At 40.9% G+C, this 21,070-nt stretch overlaps 1 long non-coding RNA gene across 1 annotated transcript; it reads right to left on the reverse strand.

The window, feature by feature from the left end:
* Nucleotides 1-3,818: 3,818 nt before the first annotated feature.
* Nucleotides 3,819-15,052, reverse strand: LOC146896183 (uncharacterized). Its single transcript, XR_015737387.1, has 2 exons — nt 14,553-15,052; nt 3,819-8,707 (listed from the first exon to the last, which is right to left on the reverse strand). It is a non-coding gene; the product is annotated as an uncharacterized LOC146896183 (long non-coding RNA).
* Between the last annotated feature and the right edge of the window lie 6,018 nt (nt 15,053-21,070).

Below are 21,070 nucleotides of genomic sequence, written 5' to 3' on the forward strand. Positions count from 1 at the left end.
TCTCACTGGCACTGGGCACCCTGAAGTTTCTTCTAAAGCACTATGAGCCCCCATGGCATTGCTGAAGAAGATGTAAACTAGCGGCTAAAGAGGAAGGTCTGCTGTTCTAGGGATCTAGGTCATCAGGTACTGACTCTGCAGGCTACCGTGGAATAGGAAAACACATATCTCCTTCTTATGGAAAAAAATGCCCTCTTTGGAAATCATTATGAAAAGATGTTGTCGTAAAGTATGTTACATTTAATGACAAAATAACAGGCTGCTACTAGAGCATCCGGGAGCCTCAGCAGATTACTACATCTGCCACGAGAGAACGCTTGGCTGACTGCAAATTGTCAAATACCTGAGTGCTCTACAAGTGGTCGGTGTTATAAAAGTTATAAATAAGAATTACAAAGATTCTTAAAAATGAGAAATTAGTAAAAATTTCTTCAGAAAACTACAATGATCCAGAATAGGGAAGTAAACGTTTAAAATTCGATGTCCATAATGAACGTGCTTGCTATTCTAGTACTTGGGAGGCTGAGGAAGGAGGGTTGCAAATACAGGCTAGTATCACACACACATACACACACACAAACACACATACACACACACACACACACACACTACACCACACAAACACACACAACACACACACCACACACACACAACACACACACACACAACACACACACAACACATACATACACGCCACACACACACACACACCACACACCACACAACACCACACACACACATACCACATCATATACACAACACACTCACACCACACACATACACACACACTCACACACCCCACATACACAACACACACAAAACACACACAGACACATACACACACCACACACCACATACACATACCACACCATATACACAACACACTCACTCACACACCACACACACACACACACACACACACACATTTTTTAGCTCTGTTTAAAGGTTTAATATGTTAAGATTCTGTCTTGAGAGTGAAGGGGCCATATGAGTAATTGAAGGGAGGGATCATGGGATGGTCTAGAAGGAGATAAGGGACATAGTGTAACTATGTTTTAATTAAAAATGAAAATTAAATAAAGATTGAGGTCATGTAGGAAAGAAAGATTTTGTTCTTCCTCCAATACTGTGTGTCATCAAAATAATAAGCTTCTTGATCTGCATTTCTGCTCACAAGTTCTAGAGCCTCTTATAAGCAGCTCTGGAAAGAATGAGAAATCTCTTACTTTTTGATATTACAAGGAAAGTTTTAGCTTTAGAAGGCCCAGGGGAATGCAGAAACTGCAGAACTGAATGCTGGCCACTGCTCCACAAACCTGTGTCAGCAGTCAGCATTGGCACTCAGAGCCTAAGGCAACGTGAAAATGCAGTCATATTCTGTGAGCATTACCTTTACTGGATCCTTTTCAGGTAGGACTTGCTCATAGCCCTAATAGGGCCCACATGCAAAGCAAAAGTTTTCAGAATGTCCAAAGATTAAGAAAAATGTCCTATGCCCTACACACAGTAGGTGCTCCTGCCATACTTTATTCATTAAATAGAAATACAGGATATCTATATCACTGCTATTTCTATGTAGCCCAGGCCACCTCCAGCCACCTCATGTCACAGAGCAATAGAAAAAATGGAGCTCAAGCTTTCCCTTGAAGGAAAAGGTGTGTGTGTGTGTGTGTGTGTGTGCGTGTGTGTGTGTGTGTGTGTTTGTGTTGGGGGATGGGGGGTGGGGGAGGGTGCTATTGTCAAGACTCTGATTACAGAGGTTGCTTTTCTTTTCCCCACTAAAACATGGGAACAATCCCCATGGCCACTGAGCCTTCTGATTGTTGGAGAGATAACGAGTTGGTATTTGTAAAGGACTTGGGGTAAAAGAAAGTTGTGTGAGTTCAAGGCACTTGTTCATGTTATGACTTGATCCGGGCCAGCTCCACTGTGAAAACAAAGGCAATTTTTATTCCGGATAACAAAAGGTTGCTAGAACAACCCAAGGGAAGCAGCGTGCAGTGTCTACCTACCAAGACACGCTCAGGACATCACTGTCACTGAGACATGTTGAGATAACAGACTTTTTAACACAGTAATGTTTGCCTTTTGAGTCAGGATAATTTGGAAAAGGAAGCCATGCTCCCAGGAGTACCTGTTTGTGATGTTGGATGTGAACTCACATCATCTAACAACGGTCTTTATGAAGACAATTTTATAGTCCAGGGTGGCAGAAAGCAGAATGTCTCTTTAACAGATTCAAAAAGAGGGCAGTAGAATATGCGCAAAGACCCCTGTGTGCACTCAGGATGCCAAGCAGGGCTTAGTCAGGCTTCCCTAGAGTCCTTTGGAATCTGGGATGCTGTCCAAAGTTCGGAGTTCAGATTAGAATTGGTAACAGCTATGAATTGGTCACCTACTTTTCAAGGTATCTTTGTCTTGGCTTGCAAAGGTCACACTGTCTCTATCCTTGCCCATACATAGGTCACTGTTCCTCTGGGTCCACATGGAGTGACAGCCCCGAAAAGGTGTATCACCTGTGCGCTGTCTCCTTGCCTTTCACGCAAAGGGGATTCCACTAGCTTTGCTTCCTGATGTCTCTGGCCTTGAGGGAAGAGGCAATCATTTCATTTTATTAAATCCCTTTATCTTCCTGTTCTTTGGGAAGCTAGCTATGTGCCCACAGAAAGCATTCATTCTATCCTACTGTTTGAGAAGCTGAGTTTTAGAGGACCGAGTTGGCCAGGGTTTAGAATAGTGCTGGTGGGTCTCTGTAAATTAGAGGGTCGGTAAGCTATCCTCCAAAGTAAACTTCACAAATAAAAATATGTCACTTTGTTCTTCACTGGTGTTACTATCTTAGTTTTCAATGTTTTATACTGAGCTTCCTGACAACTCACACTCCAAACCTATAGAATACTGGGAAATTGGTCTGTCTTTTCTAAGTTGAGAGGAAGAAAAGCAAAACCTATCGCCAAAGGCCTGGAGTAAAATATCATGTAGAAACCCAGTAAAGGAAAGGTCAACCACCAGGAAATAGGGTCGGGTTAATCCCTATGACTACAGAACAAATCTCCACAAAGTGAGGTTTAAGACAACAAAAAGTTACTCTCAGAGTTCTAAAAGATAGAAGTCAAAATTGACCATTGATCTAGACCAAGAAGTCCCCAATACCATGTTCCCTTTGCAGGACCTAAGGGAGAATCTGGTCCTTGTATCTTTTAGTGTCTGGTGAAGGCCAGAGTTTATTGATTTATGACTCATTGGTGATGTATCTGCTACCATAATCTCCATTTCTCCTTTCTCTGTGTTGATTTTCCATCTACCCCTCTCAGAGATGGACGCCTGCTAAGTCTGCTCAGCTAACTTGGGTTCTTGCTCAGGAGCCTTTACCTCAATCCTGTCTATAAGACCTTTCTCCGACAGAAAAAATGGAGAATTAGAACCTGACATCTGAGGTCATTCTTTCCACCTATCACAAGAAGTTATTAGTCAATAGGTAAATAACATTAATTTCTCTTCTTTATATCCTGAAAATGGACAGTTCAAGATTTGTAGGAATTGTAATCTAATATCACAATCTTAGAGAATAAAGATGTAAATTCCCCACAGAGCTCATGCAGTCAAATAATGTTTAAAAGGAATATAAAACACGGTGATCTGTTTTTTCATATAGATGAATCATCAAACTTGCAAATGCAAACCTTTCCGTACATGACTGATGTGGCAAGTTATACATTAAAAAATGTAACTGTTCCCCATATGTTCTTAATGACTGTGATATCAGGGCTATCATTATAGATATTTTAAAGTCCTTTGTGAAGCAATTACTGAGACAGTTCAACAATAAAGTCTTTTATTCTTTCTATATATACAGAACATACGGTGAAAGAGTCCATACCATGGACACAACAGGCTCAACCTCATCTTTATTTTTGCTGTAACACTCAGGGATACATTTCTTTGGTATTGTTATGTTCTATCATTATTCTAAAAGTTTACCATTTGACAAATTATCGATTATATTAAGACAAGTGGGAAATGACAGAAAGTCCTAGGGCAGAGCAGGCGCTTGGCTTATGAGGAACTTAACCACATAAGCATGCTTCTTCAGCGAGGACAGGTTTTATGTAATAATAAAGAGACTTCGATCATCTCAGGAAATAATGTATTTATAGCTCATCAGGCTACAGACCAAAATGAGGAATCCAGACCAGAGGCAATCCAACTCTCTGTGACCACTCCTTGGGGAGGGTGACAAAGGTCCTCCTGTCCTTTCTACGTGTCTGTGCCTTGCTCTGTCTCAGGAAGCTACCAGGAAGACAGGAAAACAGAAGCAAATTAGTACAAAGACCCCAGCTCCCTACTGCAGTGATCTACAAGGGATTCTGAGAAATCAATCTATCTGTTATTTGGGAAGGAGAGAGAAATTTTGATTAATACCTCATGAACTATGTCTGTCTCTGAACAAATAAAACCTAGTATGGAAGTAGCAGTCAGAAAGCTTGAAGTCTGTGAACACTGAAGATTAGTTCTACTCAGGTAACCATTATTATATGTAATCTTCAGTGGAAGATGGGGTAGGTAAAACATAATTTATTAAAATTATTCCATATGTGACATTCGTCCAAATTCCTCAAATAACAGTTGGGGGAGGAATTGTGTCTCAAAACTTTTTTGAGGTGTATGTCAACTTTTTCTCCCTATGTTTCTTCAACCGAGGGGAAAAAACAGACTAAGAAAGTTAAACACTTTCCAGAGCCTCTTGGCCCAGGCAGGGTTCCAAACACTGAACTAAGCAGGTTAGCTGGTGGGTTGTGCTCTGTTGAGTTGAAAAGAAAAGAATCACACCAAGGCTGCTTCTCGGGCACAGGAAGGACCAGGGAGCAAGGAAGTCTCTAATTTTCAAGTCCACTGCACAGAGTACAAGGGTAGGAGAAAACTAAAGAGTCTCCCACTGAGAACCAGCAGGATGGATCAGGCAAGTCCTGGAGGCCAGGGAGCTGGAAGGATGCCCAGAGGCCATCGCCTGCTTGCACCCTGAACCAATGGAGACTTTTCTATTCCATCACTGCCTTTAGCTTGAGATCTATCCACATTCTCCATTTGGATAAGGGTAATTAGAATCTAAATCACTCACAGAGTGTGATTGCTGATCTGTGGCTGGTGGTAAAGGAGAAACAAAACCCCACAAATAAAGTTAGTGGACTCTTCTGCAAAAATTAATAAATTTTTTTATTTATTGAGAATAAAATTTGTTTTCTTTTTTAGAAGATGGGCTTTAACGTAGAGTAGGAATTAGCACAGAGACGTTTGACGTCATAATTGTTGATTCAATGCCTGTTCCTCTCACTAAGTGGACTATGATTTCATGAAAGAGCTCCGCATTCAGTAGTCTTGGTTTTACAGTCTATAAAGTGGAAGATCACAACTACTCATAATCATTTTAAATATTTAAATGAAAGAAAATTTAAGTATGTTTAACAAGTAGGAAAAATAAATACAAACTTGTAAAAAATATTTTTTCTTTCCTCTTCTTCTTCTCTCCCTTTCTCTTTTCCTTCTTTTCCTCTCTCTCCCTCCTGTCTTCCATTAGTTCATTCCATTTTGGGCATAACATTTGTTGCCTTTACCTTAAAATCAAGAGTTAAGTCAGGGCAACTGATGCATCTCGCAATGCCATATGTCAACTTGGGAGCATATTCCAACAGATCCGAGCAGTCCCGTGTCTTTGTCACTTTTTTTCCTGCTATGATAGAGAACCGTGACAGGACCAACACAAGAGAGAAAGGGCGTAGGTTTGCTCACAGGTCAAGTTTCAACCCAGCGTGGTGGGGAAGCTGGGGCTGCAGGCCCTTGAAGCAGCTGGTCACATTTAAAACACACTCAGGAAACAGAGCAGGATGAGGACTCTCTGCCGCTTGTGCTCCTTTAGGTAGGGAATGCACTGTGCCACAGAAGGGTCTTCCTACCTCAGTTAGCACAAGGAAGCAATCGCCATCCACACCAGGAAAATGCTCGGGGGCAAATGCGTTGTCTCCAAGCCTGGTGATTCAACACACCCAGTCTGGAGACCCCACATGCTGGAAGGAGAGAGCCAACCTCCTCCACCTGTCCTTTGACCCCCTCACATCTGTTGTGCCAATTCATCCCCAGCCACAATAAATATAAGCACAGGTCAAGAAGGCACAAAATGGCTCAGTGGTGAAAATCATGAACTGGCTTTGCAGAGGAACAGAGTTAAGTTCCTAATACCTGGGCTGGGCGACTTAGGACTTTTTGTTATTCTAGGTCTAGGGTAATCGGACACCATCTTCTGACCTCCCAGAGAAACAGCATTCACTAGCACACACACACACACACACACACACACACACACACACGCACGCACGCACGCACGCACGCGCATACACACACACAGACACACACATACACACACCCCATAATTTAAAACTAAATTTTTCGTGCATTTAAAGAGAAACTCCCATAATCCCCTCCAAAGGCCCATTTGCCATATGATTACATATTTTTCAAGTTACAACTAACACTAAACATCCCATCCTATAAGCCTAAGAATGTTTCTAAGATATTAAGGAAATAAATGCAATAAAACTGATATACTACAAACAATTTTAAGAAGTCTTCACAGAGATAGTCTAATATTTTCTGAGGTAAATATGTAATAAATATTAATGATTCTCTAAAATGTACTTATTGTCCAAAGCTGGCATGTTTCATTTCACTACTCTGTTCAGATAAGTACAAATTTTATTCTCAAGGACCTCATTTGGCCTGTGGAATTCATCATCACTGGGCATGGTAGTCCAACTTCAGGCCAACTGTGAGGCCATTATTCATTGGCAATTGTGAGAACAAAGGGAGATTCTTCTAAAGGTGATGAGGCAGAAAGGGGAAGCACACGCCCTGAGGAACAGGGAGAGAAGAGGAGGGAACTGGTCAGTCTCCTTGGCACCCTAATGCCTGCCTGTGAAGGGAATGTGCCCTTGTGGAGGGCCGAGTGAATAGTTTCCAATAAAAATGATCACCAATAAAGATAACTTGAGAAATGACCGTGATGGTCCCAGGGATAAGAATTGCAACATAAATTGGGAAGTATATAAAATTGGGGGACCTGATTAAATTAGGCATTCTTGCCAAATAAACTGAAAAATCATAATCCATGGAACTTTCAGAATATCATAAAACAACATCATAAAAATTATACTAACTTATACTATAAATAATAATATAATATTATAAATTATACCATATTTATCAAGATTGTAATGTGTTTCTGTTACTATACTAAGTCTTTGAAAGGAATAATGTTAATACTTGAAGTTTCCCTTAAGAGATAGAACTAATATTCCTCCCATTATCCAACCATAGAAACTAAAAGTTAAAGAAAAGTCCTAGTCTTAAGTAACTTTCTGAAACTCCAAATACAGAACAAAAAGCACCTCCTCACAAGCTAGCTTGGAGAAGAATTCAGTTCATAAATACTTTTCAAGATACTTAAATTCTAGGAAAACTCAGCTCACATCCTCAGAGATGGACTGAAGACAGTTGGTGTCTGGAAAGGCATCCTTCTCCTGGGCTACACTGCAACACTTCAGAAAGACCCCCCTCAAAGGCATCTCATCTAACAGTGTCAGCCGAGGGAGCTCACAGAGTGACTAAGTTTGGGTAATTGTGACCAGCAAGTCTTTGGTGAATCACCGTCTTCAGAAATACCGTCCTGATTCGTCAGCTGTGCTTTTTGCATTAACTGCATTTAACGTCTGACATCTTCATTACCCTTTCTCCACATCACTGAATACTAGGAAGAAAATAAGACAAGCCAAACCCAGATTATAGTCGAAATAAAAACTGAGCATTAGTGAATTAGTGAAAATTGAATATGTTCAATATACCATGAAATTCAAAAGATGGCTTTATATGTCATAAGGTAAAAAGGAATATTGTTTTATTTCTTACTGTTGAATGTTAATTTTGCCTACATATTGTAGAACATAAACTGTATCCTTTTACATAAAAGTAATACTAATGTGATTATTGTAAAAAATATAATTATCAGGAAGACAGAATCTTTTTTAGAATTAGCTGTCTTTTTTAATCATTATAAAATTTCAAAGTGACTTACCATGAACATATAATTATCTAAACTTGTGAGCTGTAGTATAATAAAGTATACCCTTGCCTTTAGTGGAAAATGATGCTTGATCATCGAATGTAGGTAGGTATTCAGAAAAAATGCCCACAACACTGGATCACACAGGCAGACGTAGAGATGACCTTTTTCCTTCCTTGAGAAAACATTGTCAGTGACAAGCGTGTGTTCTTTTCGCTGGTCTGCTCTTGCTTTCCCTTACTGTACTAATGACCCTCGGGTTTTCATCTGGCTCTGCTCACCTCCACCACAAAGTCTTCACTGGTTTTCCTGAATTACAGATGAAGATGCAAAGAGGAGAGTTGGCATTGCCAACTATCGCTTCTGACGACCAATCAGATAGAAGTTCAGGAATCTGGCCCAAGGATAGGCGTGGTTGGTGCTGTCTTTAATTACACCTTCCCAAAGAGCTCAGGGCTATTCTCTGTTCAGATCTTTGTCCCCACCCTGCTTGTTGATCTCAGGGGGTCTGGGCATTCTTCTGTTTCTAATACACTTAGAGCTGTTCCACATTCTTCCACCAAATTCTTCTTTTTAAAGCTTAATTCGTTTTGTTACCTTTAAACAAACAAACAAAAAAAACATTAACTTGAAAATATCATTTTTTTTAATTTAAGGAAATCTTAAATTCTCCTAGCCTAATATTCCAAATAAGATCAAACCCTCCCTGAATGTTTGGATTTTAAAGTTTTCTGTGAGTGGAGAACCTCTCTTGACTAAAAGAATAGATTATCCAAATCTAAACTTTATAACTCTATGTCACAGTAGATACAAGAAACTACATAGAAGTGAGAGACAAGCTCTCCTTCAGTGTTTAGTCATCTCTCAAGCCCTCATTACTCTGAGTTCTCATCACTGGGGAAAATACAGTGAGTTCAATTCTTTTCTAATTGACCTTTTCCAAAACCTGCCTCCTAGTGAGCTGTCTGTGCCCAGGACAGAGTGTTCAAATCCATTTTGTTTAACGAAATGTACACAGACAATTACAAAAAGTCTAGGGGTGATTGCAACAAGAACAGCACATCCGGGTCACGCTTACACTATTTCAGTTATGCATCTCCTGAACACACCCGCCAAGGCCTGCACCGCTCGTCTGAGGCCCCTCGTGTGCTGACACCTTGTCCTTCTCCTTACTATTATCAACCACTCATCTCCCTCATCCTTTGTCTAGATCCCACACAAGCTGTAGCCACCAGAAAGTGAATACATGTGAACAGACGGTCCACTGCTGTCATATGTGTCCCCAACAATAACCGGAGGAGGGAAACCAGTCAAGTAACAACAGAATACAATTTACTTCTTATTTTGGTAAGAAGAGTCCGATAGAAGGACAGAATTAAGACGGTCCATGAACTTGGATAGGAAATGGGAAACAAAAACAAAAACTCTAACCCACGATCCTCAAACTCAAATGCAGTATTTTATTTGCTGAACATTACAGGCAACAAACAACTATAATGTTAGTAATACCTGTGGCCTTGTTCTGAGAAACGCGCTAAGTTTTCTACCACTGTAGAGTCATGACACATATCTTGAAATGTAATTTACATTTGTCAACTACTTGCTAGGGTGACAGTAATTGGACACATCATTGTTTGTTTATGTTTTTAAACAAACATCGTATGTTGACAAGTATTTAAGTTCTTTTTAGTGCTTAGAAAAAAATTCTTTATAATTGATTTCTTCTGTAATTCTATTTTGAGCATATTTAAACATACTGAGAAAGAACCTATCAACTTCTTCATATTGGTAAAGCACCCATTTCAATTAAAAGGCTTGAAAGCTTTTCACAGTAGAAGGCGAAGAAATGGGCCAGCAGAAAAGAACAAATAGGGATCCAGAGAGTCAGTCTTCTCCCCTAACTAAGCAAGCATGGCTCTTTACTCAGAGATGCCCTTGGAATAGCACCAGCTAAGTCATTCGTAAATGCTTGAGAGGACTCTCCCTCTGTGTGCCCTCTGTCCTCCATGACAGCATAGCTTTAGGTAACTTTATTGAAAACATCTAAGGCACAAATAGACTCACTAGCAATTTCAATACACCAGGACACAGTCTAGCATTCTGAACCACATTGCTTTCCTAAAAGTCATAAAATAAATAAATCAAGAACCAAGAACTGAGTTTGGGGACATCAATACATAAGTTACTTTTAAGAGCTAGTTTTTGAAAGAGAAATGTCATCCTAATAAATTCCTTGAGTTAGCATGTGATCCTGTTTCATAGCGCCTCCATATTTATGGCCTTACTGTCTTTGTCCTCAAATCACGCTGGTGAAATAGAATATTTATGTTAGGAGAAGAAAAAAAAAGGCCTGTCACCGAAAGATATTACTGTTCGTTAATTTAAACTTCAGAACTCTATGTCTACTGTGCACTTTGTACGTTGTGTTCAAGAGTAGAATGTCTGAGAAAACAAAAGAACTCATGTCTTACTCAGCGTACTCGCTCTGCTCTGCGCATGTGCGTAGCTGGGCCATTGCTTATCAGCTCATGCTTTAACTCCTTGTCTGCCATTTCCTTTCATTCCTAACAGCATTTATCATTTTATTTCGGCGGCAGTGTCTTAGAGGTTGTCTATTTATCCACACTGGAGTGTTTTACCATCATTTTCTTACTTTGTCCACATACAGTTTCACTTTTCATCTCAAGTATTTTTTTTAAAAAAAGCAGTATAAGCTGAAGACAAATTGTTTATTTCTTTTACTTGTTTCCAAATAACCTGTCCTTCCTGGGTACATCCCTTATGTATGCCTTTCTCTTTTCTGTTGGTGGCTTGTGGGCCCCAAGCTCTTTCTTCTGCTCAGAACTTTTGCTGTTTGAATTTCCTGGACTGACCACTTATTTGACTACTTCCCTTGAAGAAAACCTGGTTTCGAGGTTCTAGCTGAATTACCTAAATCAGTTGACTTCTGAACAACCTTTCACACTGGTGAATTCAAAGTACTATTTTTTAAAAATAATAATGATAATTACAAAACAATTCACCTCAAAATAAAAATTTCAAAATGCTGTTACAAATTTTAGTTCAGTGAAACTGTCACATCCAAGAATAGAACTGGTAAATGAGGTAGTAATAATCTCAGAAGTGGGGTAGAGTAACTACATTAGCCCAAATGCTTTTATTCTTCATCTTCCTCTACCCTATCGAATCAACTACATCTTGAATTCCCCATAACATATTCACATATCCTTCCTACTACAATCAGGGTAAACACTGATTTGTTCTACAATCTATCTGCATAACTATAATACTAAAGCATATTAGTTCTGAGCTCAATGAAATAGAACCCACGGAGCATTCGCACATACACACATATGACTGTATGCTATATTTATTACAAAGAATGGATTCATGTAATATGGATGCTGGCAAGTCTCAGGATATACTAATCAAGCTGGTAAGCAGAAACTTAGGAGAGCCAACTATTTAGTTCAAACTTGAAGGTCTGAGAACCAGTCAAGCTGATGGCATTGGCTCAGCCTGAAGGTTGACAGGATCAAGATCTAAGAAGAGCTGGTGGTCCAGTTTGAACCAAAAGGCATTAAAACGTCAATCACCGCGTTCAAAGGATCCTATACTGGAAGAATTTTTTTAAATTATGCATTTTGGAAGAGCAAATATTTGTATCTATTCTGCCCTACCTTTAATTGGATAAGACCCAGCTACAGTTAATAACTAATTTTCTCATTCTAGCCACACAAACGCTAATTGATTCTGAACACACTCTTATAGGTATGCTTAGAGTAATCTTTGATCAAACATCAGAACCTTCCATGGCCCCTTCAAGTAGATGATGCCCAGCCTGAACATTCACACATACTGTCCTCCCATGCCCTGGAGCCGTCCCCCACTTACCACTCATCTGCCAACGACTATCTTTTCTGGAAGTTTTCCTTTATAGATTTCTTCCTTCTCTCAACTGCCTCTAGAACTCAGAGTCAAGCCATGTCTGAGTCCAGGGTAAGCTGTTGTATTAGAACAATGCTTGCCCAACTGGGTATATTTCTTTAGGTAACGTCAGCCACGGATAGAATTCTTGTCATATTTTTCAGCAGATATCCCTAAATCCTAAATAATAATGTTTTTTTTTCATTGAAGTTTAGAAAGTATTTACCTCTGTGTTTTTACCAATGGAAAGATGCTTGAGGATCATTCTCACAAAGGAATTTGCTACTGTAACCTGGGCATTGGTACTATATTCGGGGACGTGCTTAGCTGAGACAGTGGTGACTTTCTAAAACACTGTTCTGCTGGCTAGATAAAGAAACATCAGCCAAGAGTTTTCCTTAACCTGGATTCTCACATTTATACAGATTTCTCCTGGAAAAAACCTTAGATGGTTTATTCATTACTACATGTGTTCAGTATGATATCAAGTAGATTGCAAGGTGTACTTGCAAGGAGACCATTACTGTCAGGCTACTGGAAAGACTGTGGTGCTATCTAATGAAGATTCCAAGCAGAAGATGATGCTTTCCTCCCATGGGGTCTAGCATGCCCATTGGTTGATTTCAGCCAATCCCATTCTGACCACGGTAGAAAAGATGGAACTAAATAGACAGTAATTACAAGTACAGACCTCTGAGGAGCTGGAGATGCTCTCTGCAGGTCAGTTATTAGCTCCCATTAGCAAGTACACTTAGAGGAGAGTTATGGCCATGTGGAGGAAGGGTCAGGAGGTGACACAGAACAGAGGATTCTCTCTCTGCTCAGGCCAGCCCATGTGATTCTATCTGTAGAGCAGACTCCTGTCTTTGGCCAATCTTGCAGCTATTCTAAGCATCACCAAGTATCCCTATAGGACCTTCCCAGGCCGCACCAATGACATCAGGTCTTCATTTCTCCGCTACACTTAATTTCATGCCTCCTTTCCATGGATGTCTCCCTTTTCAAAACCTCCTCTCTGCTTACCTGGACTCCTTATATTTTCAGGATTTGGAGCAAAAGTACAAAGAGAAATCAACATCCCATGTAAGTATTTGTAAGTTTAAACATTTAAACAAAATGTTTCATCCTGGGTTCTAGACTGTAAAGTGAGGTTTAAATCTCTGATACATACAGCTTTCGGAGGACCACATTGAAAAAAATGTTATGCACGGGAGACCTAACCTTAGCTTCAGATTTTCTGCTTCTGCTAAATTTCTTAAGGTTCATGCTCCCAGCTCCATATTGTCCTGTTTAACAAGCATACACATTGAGTAAACATCTATGGTAGCCTTTAAGTCAAGCTTTATAACCTCATACCAGAAAAATACTTTCCACAAACCATGAGCCAGTGAACAAACAGGCTAGTGCAGGTCCAAAAGGTTCAGATCCTTTCAGGTAGAGCGTTCCTGTGAGTCTCTGGAGCCCAGACAGTGGTCTTAGAAGGGAATGTGCAGATTAAGGGAAAGGGGCCAGCCAGCCAGTAACTAGAGTCAAATATCAAAGGCGGGAGCCTAGGGCAGCATTTTCTCTTTTTTCGGGGCAATGCAGGGGTTGGAGTGAGGTTGACAGGAGCTCTTGTAGCTTAGCTCAGAAAATTTAAAGCCATGTAGCTGAGAAAATACAGAGACTAGCACCCAGTGGAAAATTCTCCCAACTACTCAGGTCAGCGTTAAAAGCTGCGGTCTTGGGAAATTTCCACACAAACGGGCATCTGCGGGATTGGAAAGAACTCAAGTCCTCCACACAGCTACTGGGTCGGCTCCATGCACTTGGTGTCAAGTGCAGAAATTAGATTGCAGATATCCTGTGCTATTTAGCAAAGGCTCCAAAGCTTAGCAAGAAGCAGATTTATAGGAGAAGCAGGTAGAGCGCCAACAGCGTTAACAGCAACTTACAGAAAAGAATCCGGACCACGTGAGGTCGGAGAGGGGTATGAGAGAGATGATGTTCAGATAGTGAAAGTTTATTTCCAGACATAAATCTGTCCAAAACTATGGTTCCAAAAGTTATGAACCAAAATGCTAATATTCAAAATATGTTACCATTTCCTTACAGAAAAACAATTTTAAAAATTAGTTATGCGTTTAGGAAATGGGGATGGGGTGAGCGTGGGAATAAAGTTGCACACCTGGTGGGAAAGTGCTACTTAGCTTCTGAAAATAATTTTGAAGGGTACAAAGGTTTTCTCCCTTCGATAGTTTCGCTCCAGGGTTTGTTTTCTGAAGCTGCCCCGGAGCACCAAATTCAAGAAAAAAAGAAAAACAGGTGTGTAAATTTCCTATGGGAATCTGTCATCTCCTTTGGTTCCCCCCACTGATAAGAAAGAAAAAAAAAAATCCGAATTTCCTTCTTGCAGTCTTGCTTCAACATGTCAAAGAGACACCCACACCTGCTGCACTGTCCACACACGTCACTCATCGGGGCACTGGTGGGGTTTGCTTTGGGAGGGAACAGCAAAAGGACAATCAGCAATTACCTGCAGAGCTGGGCATGGCCTCAGGTGGTTTCCTTGTCTGATGGCTCAGAGTTACAAAACTGGGAAGAGTCAGGGCACATTAGCCGCGTGACTCCCTTGCTGGGAATGAGGCTGGGAAACATCCATTCAGGTTTGTCAGCTCTCGGCACAGCCCAGAGAATGCAAAACGCAAACGCCGCCACTCCCGCCGGCTTCTGAATGATTTGCAGCCCTCGTGGACAAAACCACAGACTAGAAAGAAATTACCCTGACAACTTCTTTTTACAAAATGTTGTATTTTCTCAGGGCTCCAGTCAGGACTTGTTCCCGAGACACACTTGTGGCAGTGAGCGGCAGAGTTGCTCACCGGAATTTACTCAGAGTTGGGACCTCGCTAGACTTCATTTGCCTCATGGAAAGCAACCGCTCAGATTTCTAATCAGAGTTTAAATAATAAGTACGTTCTTTAGAAGAAACACTATAAAGGAGAAATGCATTTGTTCGGTGTGGGTCCTCTTGCCCTATATTATAGTGATATTTTGATTATGTTTTATAAATAAAGCATGCCTGAAGACCAGAAGGTAAAACTAAGCCCCTAAAGGCCAGGCAGTGCTGGCACACACCTTTAATCCCAGGTGGGGAGACAGGCAGATGGATCTCTGTGAGTTCAAGGCTACCCTGTGCTACACAAGATCAAGGCAGAAACAGATCCTGGTGGTATTGGCTCGCACATTTAATCCCAGCACTAGAGAGGAATATAAGCTGAGACAGGAACTCATTCTCTCTTTCAGTCTGAGGATTTCTTAGAGGCAAGAGCTCTCTAGTGGCTTGGCAGCTTTGCTTTTCTGATCTTCAGATTGCACCCCAATATCTGTCTCTGGGATTTTAATAATCATGCTACACTTTATGTCCATGTTCTCTTCTCCAGAACTTCCAAATAGGATACATTATATTGCTAATGTGACTTTGAAGGTGTGCCTAGCCACAACCTTCCACATAAGGATGCAGCCTGTGTGATCAGGGTGATCAAAGCAGTCATCTGGTCCTTCCAAGATGAGGGCAGACTGGTCTAAATGAGCAAGGCAGAGACTGCGAAGTGCTGGAAGTGTTGTGGTGTCTTCAAAGATGAAGCACAATGTCCATAGCCAAGGTATACAGATGGTCTCTGCAGGCCAGGCTGCGTGACTGGACGCAGCAGCCAGCTCATACACCAACTGTGGCCTAGGAAAGATGTCTGACCTACAAGTGAATGCGTTAATGGTGTTTCAGTCACGAATTCATTAAAACCAGTAATAAAACACAAGTGTATTTATAAAGCAAAAAAATGAAAAATCTACTCAAACTGTATGGTGTGCGGAACTGTATCTGAGTCTACAGAACAGACCACAGAATGTCTTTTCACACTTTTGATGCTCCCATTACATTCAAATGACTGTGAAATTATATATACCGTATTTATGCTTCAACAGAAATGTTTTTGTTTAAAGCTAATGGACAATTTTTCGACTTGAAAAGCATGATCCCATCAGCAGACAAAGACTGACTTTAAATAGTGTCACCAATTCAACGCTGCTGAAGTAGATAGCTTACCAGTTTGTTCGGGTTATTTGAATATTCAATGAGTAAAGGCTTATATTTTTTGGAGATGGAGTTTGTGTGCACATGTGTAGTCAACAGGAAAAAATACCATAAGAGTAATTAAAACCCAAAGCCCCAAATAGATAGAACAACTTACTACACAAAGAATATTTCCCAAAGCCTGATTTCCTCTATTCTTTACTCTTATGCAACCTACAGTAACCAGGCAGGTGCATGCAGGAAGGAGTCTGATGTGCGGGGGAAGAGTGCTCACCCCACACTCGACCGACTAGAAACTGTGCTGACTTCAGTAGACAAGGAACAGGCAGGGCCATTTTTTTTTTTTAGAAGAGCAGATAAATGAGGCACACTGCCACAAGTGAATCAAAATCCAAAACTACACACCGATGTGGGTAATTGTCTCTCATCTGAGACATCTTGCTTAGTAGGAGGGAATGTTTCCTGAAGAGAAGCTAAGAGGTCAGGGCCAATGCATCCCTGGTTTACATGTGGCTGACAGGTGTAGACGCACTGAGTGTGGAAAGAACTCTTAGAGGTGAAATCTTGTTTGAAAACGAGCATCTAGAATGTTCATATACCACATTTAGTGAAAATCGTGCAATTGGTTCCTCAGTGCTTATGGCTGGTCTAATATGGTGAAGTCTTTGGGTTGGAAGAAGGAGGCCCAATTTCTATCATTTATTTGTTTGTTGTTTTTATGTGACAAATTACAAACAAAAGGGGGCTGTGAATTTTGTCTGAGGACTTCACAATGAATCAAGTGTAATAGCATAGCAAGAGGGTCCTGATCCATCCTGATACAGACTGGGCAGACGGAACCCTAGGAAAAGTAGAACTCAATTTTCCAGAGTTAAGAACAGCTAGAAACTCCTGTTTAGGTGAATGAGGTGAGGGAGCCTGAAATGCTTGGAGAAAGGGGGTCATTTCTGAATCTCTGCTTACGATTCGAATCTTTCCGGTGCTGGCCAGCACTGTCATTCTCTCTTCCTTCTTGGTCGACCTACCAGGTGATGACCATGCTTGAAAAGCTGCCTATGAGAGGAAAGACCACGCAGCATCTCTCTCTCCTACTCTGCCAATGCTAGATTTCAGGTTTTTGGAGATAAGGTCCTCAAATTATCCCCGCTGCCCTTGAGCTTGCTTGCCATGCTTCTCCCTCCACTCTCGGAATGCTACAGGCCAGCGCGACTGTACCCTGCGTCTTCAGCATTATCACACCTGATCTACTAAGACCCCAAAACAACAGTTTGTGAACTCTCGTCTCCCAGATCCCCTCAGCAATCTTAGATAAGTTTTGTTCACGCCCTTCCTTTTTTTCAAACAGGAGATCATAGGCATACATGCAATTATACATTCAATACAACATAGACACTTGCAGTTTATGACCGCCAAAGCCTCCTAAAGGAAGCATGCGTCTGTTTTCCCCCTAAGCTCCTGCCCTAAAGGATTGCTCCACCCTATGTTGAGGGTGCCAAGAGCTTCAAGAAGAGAGGGAGTGTAATGATGCATTTGCCTTGTTGTCCAAAAGAGCTTGGATCTCTCCATGGGCCGCTGAGGAGCTGAAAAACAAATACGCGCCAACAGCTCTGAATCCCAGCGGTGTTTAATGACAACCTTCCCGTGTTTGCCAACTTGCTGCTTAACAGCAGTCCTGTTGACACTGTGTAAAAGGCTTTCCAGGTCCTCCCAGGTAAATAACCCATTTCTACGGATCACCTGGCTGCCCAGCTGAACTCTTTTATGAATACACCCAGGATTCAGAAAGATGAGTCATTCTTTTTGTCAAATGTACCTTGACACATTCTAGATTTCCTTTCTTTGTGCTACATATCCATGTACTAATTTCAGCAAAGATGACTGTGGGCAGGCATCCATTTTACCTGACCATCTGGGGTAAACACCTCATTTTCCTAGGCCATGGTCATGTGCCTCACTTTAAATATATTTAGGGCGTGCAGGCAATTACTTAGGGGGATAGTAGCCCCTTTTTTGGGGGTCAGAAACTTCTGCATTTACCACTCACCACTTCCAGTGGAATCTGGCAATAAGCTTCTAGAAAGATAAGCGTTTTTCATGTCATTAAATAATAATAACCAAGTCATGGATTTACATTGAGCAAGTGGGAGAAGTGTTAGTTTTTCTTAGGAAGGACAAGAATGAATGAGTTTGTGAAATAGAATTGTCAACAAAGAAAAAAAAACAACAAAGAAAGGTAGATGAACAACTTGAAATTGTGGCTAGCTAGGTTGAAAAGGTAACTTAACCCCTTTCAGCGCAGCCTGGCAAAATGCCTGCAGGAGTGGAGGACAAACCCGTGGAAGCAAAGGGTGGGGAGTGTAGTTTGTTGGATTGGCTAATTAAGCCCTTCCCTAACAGCCAAGAAGGAAATGGATTACCTGGGGCTGTGAGGAAGAGACCTATGGCCAACAAGCCAAGTGGCCTGCACAAATCCTGCCAGGCAGTGTAAAAATAATTCCAGTCCTCATGGCAGTCTTCCTCAAGGTAGAAACTGGTAGGAATACCTAGAGAAAGATCAGCGAGAGCTTTTACTTTGACAGGCAAAATAAGACAATGGGGAAAATGATTAAAGGTGGTTTGAAATTGCTAGAACAAACCGTAAATACCATAATTCAGACTCGGACTGGAGGCAGGCAGATCAACTTAGGGTTCTGAACTAAGAATCTGCTGTCAGAAGAACACACATGGCAGCCTTATAATGAAGCTGTCGAGGAGAGAGGCCCATTGCATGTGACTGCTCTTGCTCCATGCTTACGTCATACAGGTGAGGCAAAATCCGTGAGTTCCAGAACCTCTTGAAACTTCTTTGGAAACCTGAAAATTGAGAAATGGATGCATGAGAATCACTCATTAACCACCAAAGGAATTACAAACTAGTAAAACAAACAAACAAGAGAACCAAAGTACAATCAGGTCTAAATGTGACTGAGAACTAATTTTACTATTCACCCTCCCAATTTGTTTTTATTTTTAATTCTTTTTCAGAGCACTTATTTTTATTTTTTAAATTGTTTTTATGGAGCTATATATTTCCCTCCATCTCCTCCCTTCCACCTCCCTCTCCTTCTACCCTCTCACTTATTTTAAAAATGTAACCTAATTACTCTGTAGTCACATTTTTTAAATAGATAGTAAAGGAGACCCTGCAAATGTGATGAAAATGATATAATTCATGTTATTCCTCTAATTTAAATTCTGGAAATGTGCCAGGAGGTGGTAGTGAACGCCTTAAAGCCTAGCACTCAGCAGGCAGATGCAGGTGAATCTCTGAGTGCAACACAAGTCTGGTCTACAGTGTACATTCTGGGAGAGCCAGAGATAACAGAGAAATCCTGTCTCTAAAAAAATGAAAAAAAAATCTTGGAAATGTTATTCAACTATGTGTACACATTTTAATGACTTAAAATGAAGACTTGTAATATTTCTATCTCTAGATCACAAAGAAACTTTAAGCTATGCAGCATTAGTGGATTCTAACATCCTCACAAAGGAGTTGAAGATTGCATATATGTGTTAAAATATATAGGTATGTGAGTACATATTATATTATATGTAATAGATAGCAGACTTGTGCACACACACACACATATATGTATATGTATATATGTATGGGTGGATGGACTAGAAAGATAGCCCAACAGTTAAGAACATTTGGACGTTCTTTCAGAGGACTCAGGTTCAATTCCCATCACACGCATGGCAGCTCAGAACTGTCCATAACTCCGGTTCTAGGGCATCCAGTGCTCTCTTCTGGCACTAGGTATGCATATGGTGTACAGACATATATGTAGGCAAGCTACACAGAAAATAAATACATAAACAATTAAAAAATATTATGAGGTGACCATTCTCTGAGGCTTTGGCTTTTTCACACAAAACTAAGGTAAAGATTTCTGTTAAGAGTTCTGCATGTTTAATAAGGGGCATCATCTATGGGACTTCTTTGTTAATTATTGAGTCAGGATAACTTGACATTTATGGGGTAGACAAGAAGTCTCTCTTCTGTACATTCATAATTCACCCCAGATGTCACTATCTTGAAATACATGATTGTAAAACAACTCCTCAATTATTATTATCAGTGTTTAGTGCTCATGGACAAATGATGATCAATAACTTTTTAAAAAACATGGATTCTCAATCAAGACAGAAAACTAAAAGCAAGCATGAAATTAGTTCCAAATCACTTAATGCATGGTGATAATTTGTGAATTTTTCCCACTAATTTGTTATTTCCTCAACTGTTGCAATTAAACCATTGTTTCCCATAGTATGGAATAATTGCACAGCAAGCATTTAGTCTGCAAACATGTGGCTTACCCAGTAAAGTTCTGGCATCTGGCTCCTATGGGACTACATGGCTTCTCCCTAACTCTGCCTTCTTTCTCCCATCATTCAGTTTAGTTTTCCCTGTCTAGTTCTGTTCTGCTCTGATATAGGTCCAAAGCAGTTTCTTTGTTTTGTTTTTTTAATTAAAAATTTCCACCTCCTCCCATCCTTCCATTTCCCTCACACTCCCCCTACTCCCCCTCCTCCTCACTCTCCAGTCCTAAGAGAAGTCAGTGTGCGGTACCCTGTGGGAAGTCCAAGCCCCACTCCTCCATCCTAGGAAGGTGTGCATCCAAACAGACTAGGCTCCCAAAAAGCCAGTACATGCAATAGAATCAAAACCCGGTGTAATTATCATTGGCTTCTCAGTCCACCCTCATTGTCGGCCACATTCAGACAGTCTGGTTTGATCACATGCTCGTTCAGGCCCAGTCCAGCTGGCCTTGGTGAGCGCCCATTAGATCAGTCCCACTGCCTCCGTGGGTGGATGCACCCCTTGCGGTCCTGACTTCCTTGCTCATGTTCTACTTCCTTCTGCTCTTTATCTGGGCCTTGGGAGCTCAGTCCAGTTCTCCATTGTGGATCTCTGACTC

Source organism: Myodes glareolus, chromosome 1 (assembly GCF_982192425.1).
Source record: "Myodes glareolus chromosome 1, mMyoGla1.1, whole genome shotgun sequence".
Taxonomy (NCBI): Eukaryota; Metazoa; Chordata; class Mammalia; order Rodentia; family Cricetidae; genus Myodes; species Myodes glareolus.